The sequence below is a fragment of the Capra hircus genome, chromosome 23 (genome assembly GCF_001704415.2).
Source record: "Capra hircus breed San Clemente chromosome 23, ASM170441v1, whole genome shotgun sequence".
NCBI classification, from domain to species: Eukaryota; Metazoa; Chordata; class Mammalia; order Artiodactyla; family Bovidae; genus Capra; species Capra hircus.
Genome location: NC_030830.1, coordinates 29695166 through 29704246, shown reverse-complemented (window position 1 = coordinate 29704246; position 9081 = coordinate 29695166).

Here is a 9081-nt window from a genome sequence, read left to right as displayed (position 1 = left end):
AGGACAGAGAAGCCTGGAAAGCTACAGTTCCTGGGGTTGCAGGGTCAGACACGACTTTCTTTGCCCACCTCTAAGACTTGATATTAGTCTTTGGGGTTGAAATCCTAGCTCCTACTGGCTTGTGAACATGAGCGACTTAACTGCTTTGGGCCTCAGATTCTCCATCCATAGAAGAAAAATCAAACACATTACAATGATGCTGTAAGAGTTTGAAATAACCAGCACGTGCGGACCCAAGAGTAGGCATTTTTCAAGATGGTGGCTGTTACCATCATTCATAGTCCATGGGGTGTGGCAATGGGAACTGTAAACAGGAGGAACCACACCCTGGTTTTCCACCAGGAGAAGCAAGCTTTGCGTATCATGGCCAAGGCTATTCCAAGGACCCAAGATTCCCGCAGTGAAGTCCAGTGTTTGGCTGGTGTTTTGGGCCACAATAGCCTTGGGTCTATATTTCAGAGAAGCAGCTACTAACAATAGTTCAGAATTCAATATTCTCTGGGTGCAGCTCCTCTTAGGGAAGCTTATTTTCATTTTTAAGCATAAATTGTGTCTACTGATTCCCCCTCTCCCCACCAAGATGCCTCTTGTTGCCATCTGTTGCCCTCAGTCCACTAGGCTTATTTATGTTTATCTCTATTTATAACAATGTTTTTCAAAAGAGGAAGTGAGGACACCCGTGTCTTTCTTCACTTTTCCAGTCTTTGAAAGGAAAAGCTGTCTCTCCCTGTTCTCTCTGTTTCATCTCCCGGTGCAGCTCTGGGTTAATTGGTCTCACTGATTATCTAGTTGGCCCTCTGCCTTGATGCATTTATAGGGTCTTTTATTATTGACTTTGGAGATCCTTGTAAGGTACTCCAAAAGAGCATTTTAAAATAGTCTCTAGAGGGCAATTTACATTTTAACTGCTCTTTCATTACCCCCCTCAACACTCTCATATAGTTCCCTTTTCTAGAATTAAATAACCACATGATAGCTTTTGGGCTCCATGTCTCTTTCAGATGTTGAACTTGGCCCTGTTTTGGCCTTTATTTATATAGTGATTCAGTTAGAATTTCATGATCGTTCCCATTCTTCATCCTCATCTTTCTCCTAGTGTGTGTTTTCAGGTTATATGGCATCTTGATAAATCAAGGGCCAGATAGTGTCATCTTGGTCTTTTTTTTTTTTTTTTTTTTTTTTTTTGAGAATTCCTCTGAGAATCACTGACACTGTGGTAAGGGACTGTGCTCAAGGAGTCGTGAGAATGTGGTAGGAGTGAAGTCTCCAATAGCTAATCCAGGATTTAAGACCGAAGCTTTGTCTACCTCTTGGGTTTTATTTTAGAGGTCGCAATGCTTTGGAGATCATTACCCTAGAGATACGGCTTTCTAGGTGGCTCAGTGGTAAAGAATTTGCCTGCCAATGCAGGAGACACAAGTTCAATCACTGGATCATGAAGATCCCCTGGAGGAGGAAATGGCAACTCACTCCAGTATTCTTATCTGGAAAATCCATGGACAGAAGAGCCTGGTGGGCTACAGTCCACGGGGTTGCAAAGAGCTTGACACGACTTAGTGACTGAGCATGCATGCATTATAGAAATACAGACTTGGATTTTGGGTTCTCTCTTGCCACTTTCCTATCATACTTTTATAAATCTCAGTGGGGGACCTGCCAACTTGTCTTTTTCTCTCTCTTCACTTTATCCACACTCATCTTCCCTAAGGATGGCCCCAACTTTATTCTGAAGCCAGAAATTCAATGAATAGTAAGAATTTCTGGTGGAATATTCCTAGTAGAAAATAGCACTTCACATGTCCAATATTAATGCTTCTGAAGCTGTAAGTAAGAGAGGACCCTATCTTTACCCACCATCAACACACACACACATTTTTCCATGTTATGTCCCCAATACCTTTAAGACTATTCTGGCAGAGTGTACACTAGGCTTAATCTTATATGGCCTAAAGTAAAGATCTTTTCTTTTTTTAATTTTTGTGTGCTTTACTTAAAGGAGGAATTCTACATCCTTTTTCTCTTTCTACTTTAAAAATATACCAAGAAGTCCCAAGGGGATCTACAACTTCCCCAAGAACCAGCTTATACTCAACTCATTCCATGAAGGGGCAGCCTCATGGGTACACAGCAGATGAGTTGCAGCGGAGGAAATAAGCACATTTCCCGCTGGAAGAGAGAAAACCTAATGTCAGTAAAGAAAGTGGAATTGTGCACTTAAGAGAGATCTTCAACAAGTGAATAAACAGATAGCAGTCAGGTATATTTCACCTCTCAAACTGAGAAACTGAAAAATGATATAACTCAATACTATTGACGATGTAAAATTAGAAGCACTCACATTCTTCCCGTGAGAGAGTAAGTTGAAACAGTCTGAAGGCAAAGTTAGCAATAGTATATATCAGAAGCCTTAAGATCTGCAACTGAAACTTGATTTAGCAATTTCACCTTCAGAAATCTATTTTAAGAAAAAAAAAAAAAGAACTAACAGAGAATCTCCCCTTTTGGAACTTCATGATAGCACTGAGTATGAGTAAAAAGATTAGTGATACCTTAGAGACCAAATAATAGGAAACTGGTTCAATGGATTATGGTATGTAAGAATGATATTGTAGATGAAAGTGAAGTCAAAAGTGAAGTCGCTCAGTCGTGTCTGACTCTTTGCGACCCATGGACTGTGGCCCACCAAGCTCCTCTGTCCATGGGATTCTCCAGGCAAGAATAGTGGAGTGGGTTGCCATTTCCTTCTCCAGGGGATCTGGAGTCGATCCCAGGGGTCGAGCCCAGGTCTCCCACATTGCAGGCAGACGCTTTAACCTCTGCACCACCAGGGAAGCCCTTAAATACAAGAATACAGTCTCTCAGAAAACCTCCTATAAAGACACAGAACTTCAGATCCAAGTACTAACATCTAAGATTTCAAGGGAGGAAAGGAAGCCAGGTTGAAAGAAGAAGGGGGAGGAGGTGGGAGAGGGGGTGAAAGGGGTGGCCTTACAGATGTCTCCTGCCACCTACAGATACCCAGGCGTTATGGGACATTTCCCTGGGCCTCCAGAGAAGGGAGGACTGGAACTTGGCCCTACCAGAAATCAGAACAGACCAGAACCAGAATTCGAGTTCTCTGCCAAGAGGAGGTGATCAGTCTCCAATCCTCAGCTCAGGCTGAGGGCCCTTCGACCAGATTCCTGCATCCAGGACCGGGGGACTAGAAAAACAGGGAAGAATAGGAAGGGAGAGGGAAGAGGAGAGAGGTCAATAAAGTCCCTTGTTCCTTACTGGTCGGGGCACTCTGGCCAGTTGTCCGCGTCAGGAGGAGACCAGGGACAAAAGGGTCCCAGTTGCAGCCGCTGGGTCTGGTCCATTGGCAGGCAAGCTGGCCCCTGAGTACCCCGAGTGGTCAGGATGTCAGTCTCAGCGAAGAAGAGTCCCCGCCAGAGTCGCCATTTGTTGCAGGAAGGCGGGCCCTGTCTAACACTCAGAAATGAATTGTCCAAGGAGACACATGTGCTGACAAAGCAAGAGATTTTATTGGGAAAGGGCACCCGGGTGGAGAGCAGTGGGGTAAGGAAACCCAGGAGAACTGCTCTGCCGCGTGGCTTGCAATGCCGGGTTTTATGGTGATGGGCTGGTAGATGAAAAGGGGCTTAGAAAGATGTTCTTGATATATAAGAAATGTTGAAAAAACTTTATCAAGAGTCAGTTCAGTTCAGTCACTCAGTCATGTCCACTCTTTGTGATTCCATGAATTGCAGCACGCCAGGCCTCCCTGTCCATCCCCAGCTCCCGAAGTTTACTCAAACTCATGTCCATCGAGTCGGTGATGCCATCCAGCCATCTCTTCCTCTGTCGTCCCCTTCTCCTCCTGCCCCCAATCCCTCCCAGCATCAGGGTCTTTTCCAATGAGTCAACTCTTCATGTGAGGTGGCCAAAGTATTGGAGTTTCAGGTTTAGCATCAGTCCTTATAAAGAATATTAGCTGACAATTATCACAATCCCCACCCTCACCCCCCAGAAAAAAAAAGCAAAGTACTTTCCAGGTAGTGTTAGTGGTAAGAATTCGCCTGCCAATACAGCAGACAAAAGAGATGTGGGTTCAATCCCTGGGTCGGAAAGATCCCCTGGAGGAAGGCATGGCAACCCACTCCAGTATTGTTGCCTGGAGAATCACTTGGACAGAGGAGACTAGCAGGCTATAGTCCGTAACACGCGCTAAAAAGCAAGCCAAAACAAACACTGGACAAACTTGTTGATCAGGAAAAGCTAAGTTTATTAGATTTATTTCAATAAAGATGAATACAGAGTCTTGGTAATATAGCAAGAAGGGGAAGCTAGAGGAGGAAATGTAAGTGCTTTAAGTCAGAGCTGAGTGATTGATTACAAGATGGGTCTTACCAGGTAGGGAGCTGGTGGGGACTGAATGATTTATAACAGCTTTGGATTGATGGGCACAGTAAGTTCTTGAAGCAAACATTGTTGAGCAAACTGTTGATCTTGATAAGTAAGCCAGTATTTTCTGGAGCAAATAGCAGTTTATTTTTGCCTAGTCCCAGTATGGTTTGGCACAGAAACAGGAAAATATGTTGTACCCATCATTGTTTATCCTAGAGACAAGAAAGTACATTAGTTTCAGCTGTCAATAGCAGCTCTCTTTTTGTTAGAAATGTTATTCATATTTATGTTTCAATCTCACTAGAAAAAGTCTAGGAAGATAATTACATATAAACTAAAGGTGGTTGTCTCTGGGTGGAGGAGTTACAGGTGTTCTTCTAGTTTCTTTTATTTTGTTTATCTGTATTTTCTAGATTTTATCAATGAACATATACTCAGAAAAAAAGTATATGTTTAACTCATATTGAGCCAGGTAATTGAGGACTAGAGTATCCAGTATTGCCTTCATGTCAAAACTTCTAAGGTATTTCTAGACACAACACCAAATCAAGGCAGAATTTTGTTGCCAAATTGAGAAAATTGGCTAAATCACTATCTAATCACAACCATGCAATTCAATACGCATTAGACAACTTTTAATCTTTTCAGACAGACAGAATAGCACTATATAGACTGTATTAGAAGGATCCATTTTCCAGATGTATATTGAAAGCATATTTTAACAAACCCAGACATGCATTTCTGACCTAGACTCTGCTATCACTCCATTTTCAGGAGGATGATAAAGTGAGGGGTCAGGGGCTCCAAGGAATTGAAAAGTAAGATCCAAGGTGAACCAGAAGTCTAGAATATGTCTCATGCGTCTCCAGTCAACCACTGATAAATTTTTTAAAAATTTATTGGAGTATAGTTGATTTTTTGGCACGTCTAATATTTGCTGAATGCTGGACAGGAGAGGCATGGCATAAAAATTGAATAACCTATGTTCCAGTCCCTGAAAGAGCTTAGTTTTTAGTGGGAGCTATGAGGAGTGATTGACACACAGGGAGCAATTTCAAGTAGCTGCAAAATGGCATATAAGCAAGCCCCAGGTGGACCAGGGCTTGATTTTACACTTGTCTATTATATTTGTGTTATGCATCGTGTGTGATCTAGACTCCAAGTCCTATAACAAATTTATTGATCTGAAGGCTTGGATATTGAGGTATTCGAGTTAAAGATGGGTTAAGCTCAAACTTTAAAACATTTCCATACTTCATATTGAAAATGTTTCCAAAACTTCGGTCTACTTTACTTTCTGAGTAAATAAATGCAGCTCAATGAAACTAACTGCAGGGCCCACAATAATTTACTCTGCATTTAGAAGGAGATTTCATTCAATACAGATGAGAAAGATAGGAGACTGGTATGGATAGGAACTCCCGGATAGCCTGAAATTTCCCTGGTAGCTCAAATGGTAAAGAATCTGCCTACAACGTGGGAGACCCAGGCTTGATCCCTGGGTTGAGAAGATCCCCTGGAGAAGGGAATGGCAACCCACTTCAGTATCCTTGCCTGGAGAATCCCGTGGACAGAGGATCCTGGTGAACTGCAGTCCATGGGGTTGAAAATGAGCAACACACACACACAACTTTCTTGAAAGGAGCCCTACCTTCTCGACTCCACACATGAATTCCTAGTATCTGTGTGCTTTCTGGTGATCATCTCTTTCTATTAACAACCACAGTGAAAGCTTCCAACAGACTGAAGATACCAATAGGCTGAAATGTCATTCCACTTGAAATAGCACTTTATTATTCATAAATACTCTTCACCAGGGATTCCATCCTCTTGTAACAGAGCAGGACCCTATGGCACTTGCCCAGGACCAGCCTTTCCTTGTATCCTCTGCTTTAGCTCCATTCTGAAGTATCTGTTGTGTTGTTGCTGTTGTTGTTTCTTAGTCACTAAGTCACGCCCAACTCTTTTGTGACCCCATGAACTGTAGCCTGCCAGGCTCCTCTGTCCATGGGATTTCCCAGGCATGAAAATTGGTGTGGGTTGCCATTTCCTTCTTCAGGAGGTCTTCCCAACCCAGGGATCAAACCTGGCTTTCCTGCATTGGCCAGTGGATTCTTTACCACTGAGCCACTGGGGAAGAACCTATTGAATAGTTACTAGTATTTGATGCAAATTTCCTGAGTTGTTCTGCAGATGTGAAACCTGCCCCCCCCACCCCCACCAAATGAAAGATATTAACTACTTGATGACCCTGAGAACAGAACTCCAAGCCTCCTGAAGCCTAAGGGTTGATAAAGTTAACCCTGTGACCCCGCCCTGTAAACTCACCATCAGCCAATCAGAGAACTGGACACAAGTTGATCACACACCCTGCTACCCTCCCTCTACCACCTGCCACCACCTGGCTTTAAAAATGCTTTGCCCATGCAATAAACCTTTCTCTGCTCCAAGCTTCATCATTTGGATTTGTTTAGTCTCATAGGCAAGTGGACTTAGTAACCTACTCCCAATCCCACCAAGAGGAAATTGAGACTCAAAAGGGGCCTTGCATCAAATCACATAGTAAATTAGTGATGGACCTATGATTCAAATTCTGACTTTGGTTTTTAATCCTCAGCTTCTTACCTCTCCAAACTGACACCCATGTCTTTCCCCACAAGGCGAAACTTACTGACTCTGGTGGCCTTAGCTACTAGACATAAAAGTAAAACAGACACAGTGCACAATATCTTTGAAGTGTACGAGATGCTCTCGTTTCAAGTCCGCCTTCTGGAAATCTCTCTGGAGCAGGGCTCCATTCTCCTCAATGCCAAGCACAGTGATCGCCACTTGCATGCCCCTTGGCTTCATCATAGCAAATGGGGAAGGAAACAGGTACAGAGAGGTGAAGACCCAAGCGCCCAGCTCTTGGTCAACCTGCACAGTAGACCCTCTGCTTTCAAACAATGGGTGGGCCAGCTATTGATCTAACTGGATATGAGCAACAACCACAAACTTGGCTAATGTATCATGTAGGTTGTTTTTGGCTACTCAACACAATAAACAATAAACACCCTCAGACAGTCTGGAATGTGTTATAGGACAGGAAACATAAGATTGGAACCAACTTTAGGGTTTGACAGTTCAGCAGCTCTGGGCCCATCAAGGACCCGGGCTCCCTCCACTCTTGCCACATTTCAGTGTACTATTGCCTTTGCCTGAGGCTTGCCCCTCATGGTCACCAGACAGCCGCAGCCCTTCCAGACTGCACACCCACATCCCAGCACCAGAGGCAGTGACTTGGGGAGTCACTTCCTATAGAATGTTTCTAAGAATCTCCTGAACAAACCTCCTCACAGTACTGGGGGAAACTTGGTCAACAGCCCATTCTGAAACCAACCACAGCCAGGAGGACAGGCTTAGACCATTTATGATTCACCCTTGAACCTGAGGTTAGAACCATTCTCACCTGAGTCACAGGAAGATGAGGAAGGAGTGGATGGGTGGGGAGGAGGGAGGGATGGGGAAGTAGACTCCTGAGCCCATCAGATCGGCCAGAGGAAGACAGGGGTGGTCAGGATGGAGAGATGACCACCAACAGCATCTTCTCTGAGCTCCAAGCTGCTTCTCCTGCCAAGACTCCCCTGAGGCAAGGGTCTGATCTCTTCCAAAGTGAAGATAAGACTTTGTGGCAGCACGGAGAGCTCAGGGTACTGCTAAGAACGCTGCACCATTCAGCAACGCGAATGCTCACAGAGGCACTCCTCCGGTGCTGTGTTGACCCCAGGTCAATCTTCCTGAGGATTCTGGAGACCTTAATCCAGAGTCAGTGACATGATGGTAAGGGTGGGAGTTTCAGGTCAGGAAGGCTGATAGGGTGAGGCCATTGAGAGCCTAGAGTCTTTTCAGTGCAGGGGAGCCAGTATTCTAAGGTGCTAATCACACCTGTGCTGTCACTGCTGACCCACCCCAGGTACAATACAGGTAGGAAACTGAAATGAGACCCAGGAAGGAACATCAGTATATTTTTTTCACCTGACTCATGGACTACGATAGGATTTCTAGCCTTGCTAAAATAAAAATCCATTTTTTAGATGGCTGGGTCAAATGCTTTTTGCTTTTCCTTCTGTTATTCCTCTATTACTTTTTCTCTTCTCTTTTTTTAATTGAAATGTAGTTGATTATGGGCTTCCCCAGAGGCTCAGTGGGTAACGAATCTGCCTGCCAATGCAGGAGAGGCAAGAGGTGATGGTTCAATCCCTGTATTGCAAAGATCCCCTGGGGAAGGAAATAGAACCCACTCCAGTATTCTTGCCTAGAAAATCCCATGGTCAGAGGAGTCTGGTGGGGTACAATCCACAGGGTCACAAAGAGTCGGACACGACCGAGTCCACACACCATTCCATGCCTAGTTGATTTACAACGTTGTGTTAGTTTCAAGTGTTCAGCACAGTACTTCAGTTATATGTGCATTCTTTTCCAGATTCTTTTCCATTACAGGTTGTTATAATACACTGAGCAGAGTTTCCTGTGCTGTGCATAGGTCCTGGCTGGGAATCTATTACACTAGTGTATCTGCTCCCTGGAGGAGGGCATGGCAACCCACTCCAGTATTCTTGCCTGCAGAAGCGCCATGGACAGAGGAGCCTGGTGGGCTACAGTCCATTGGGTCACAAAGCATCAGACTAAGCACGGCACAGCACAGTGTATCTGCTA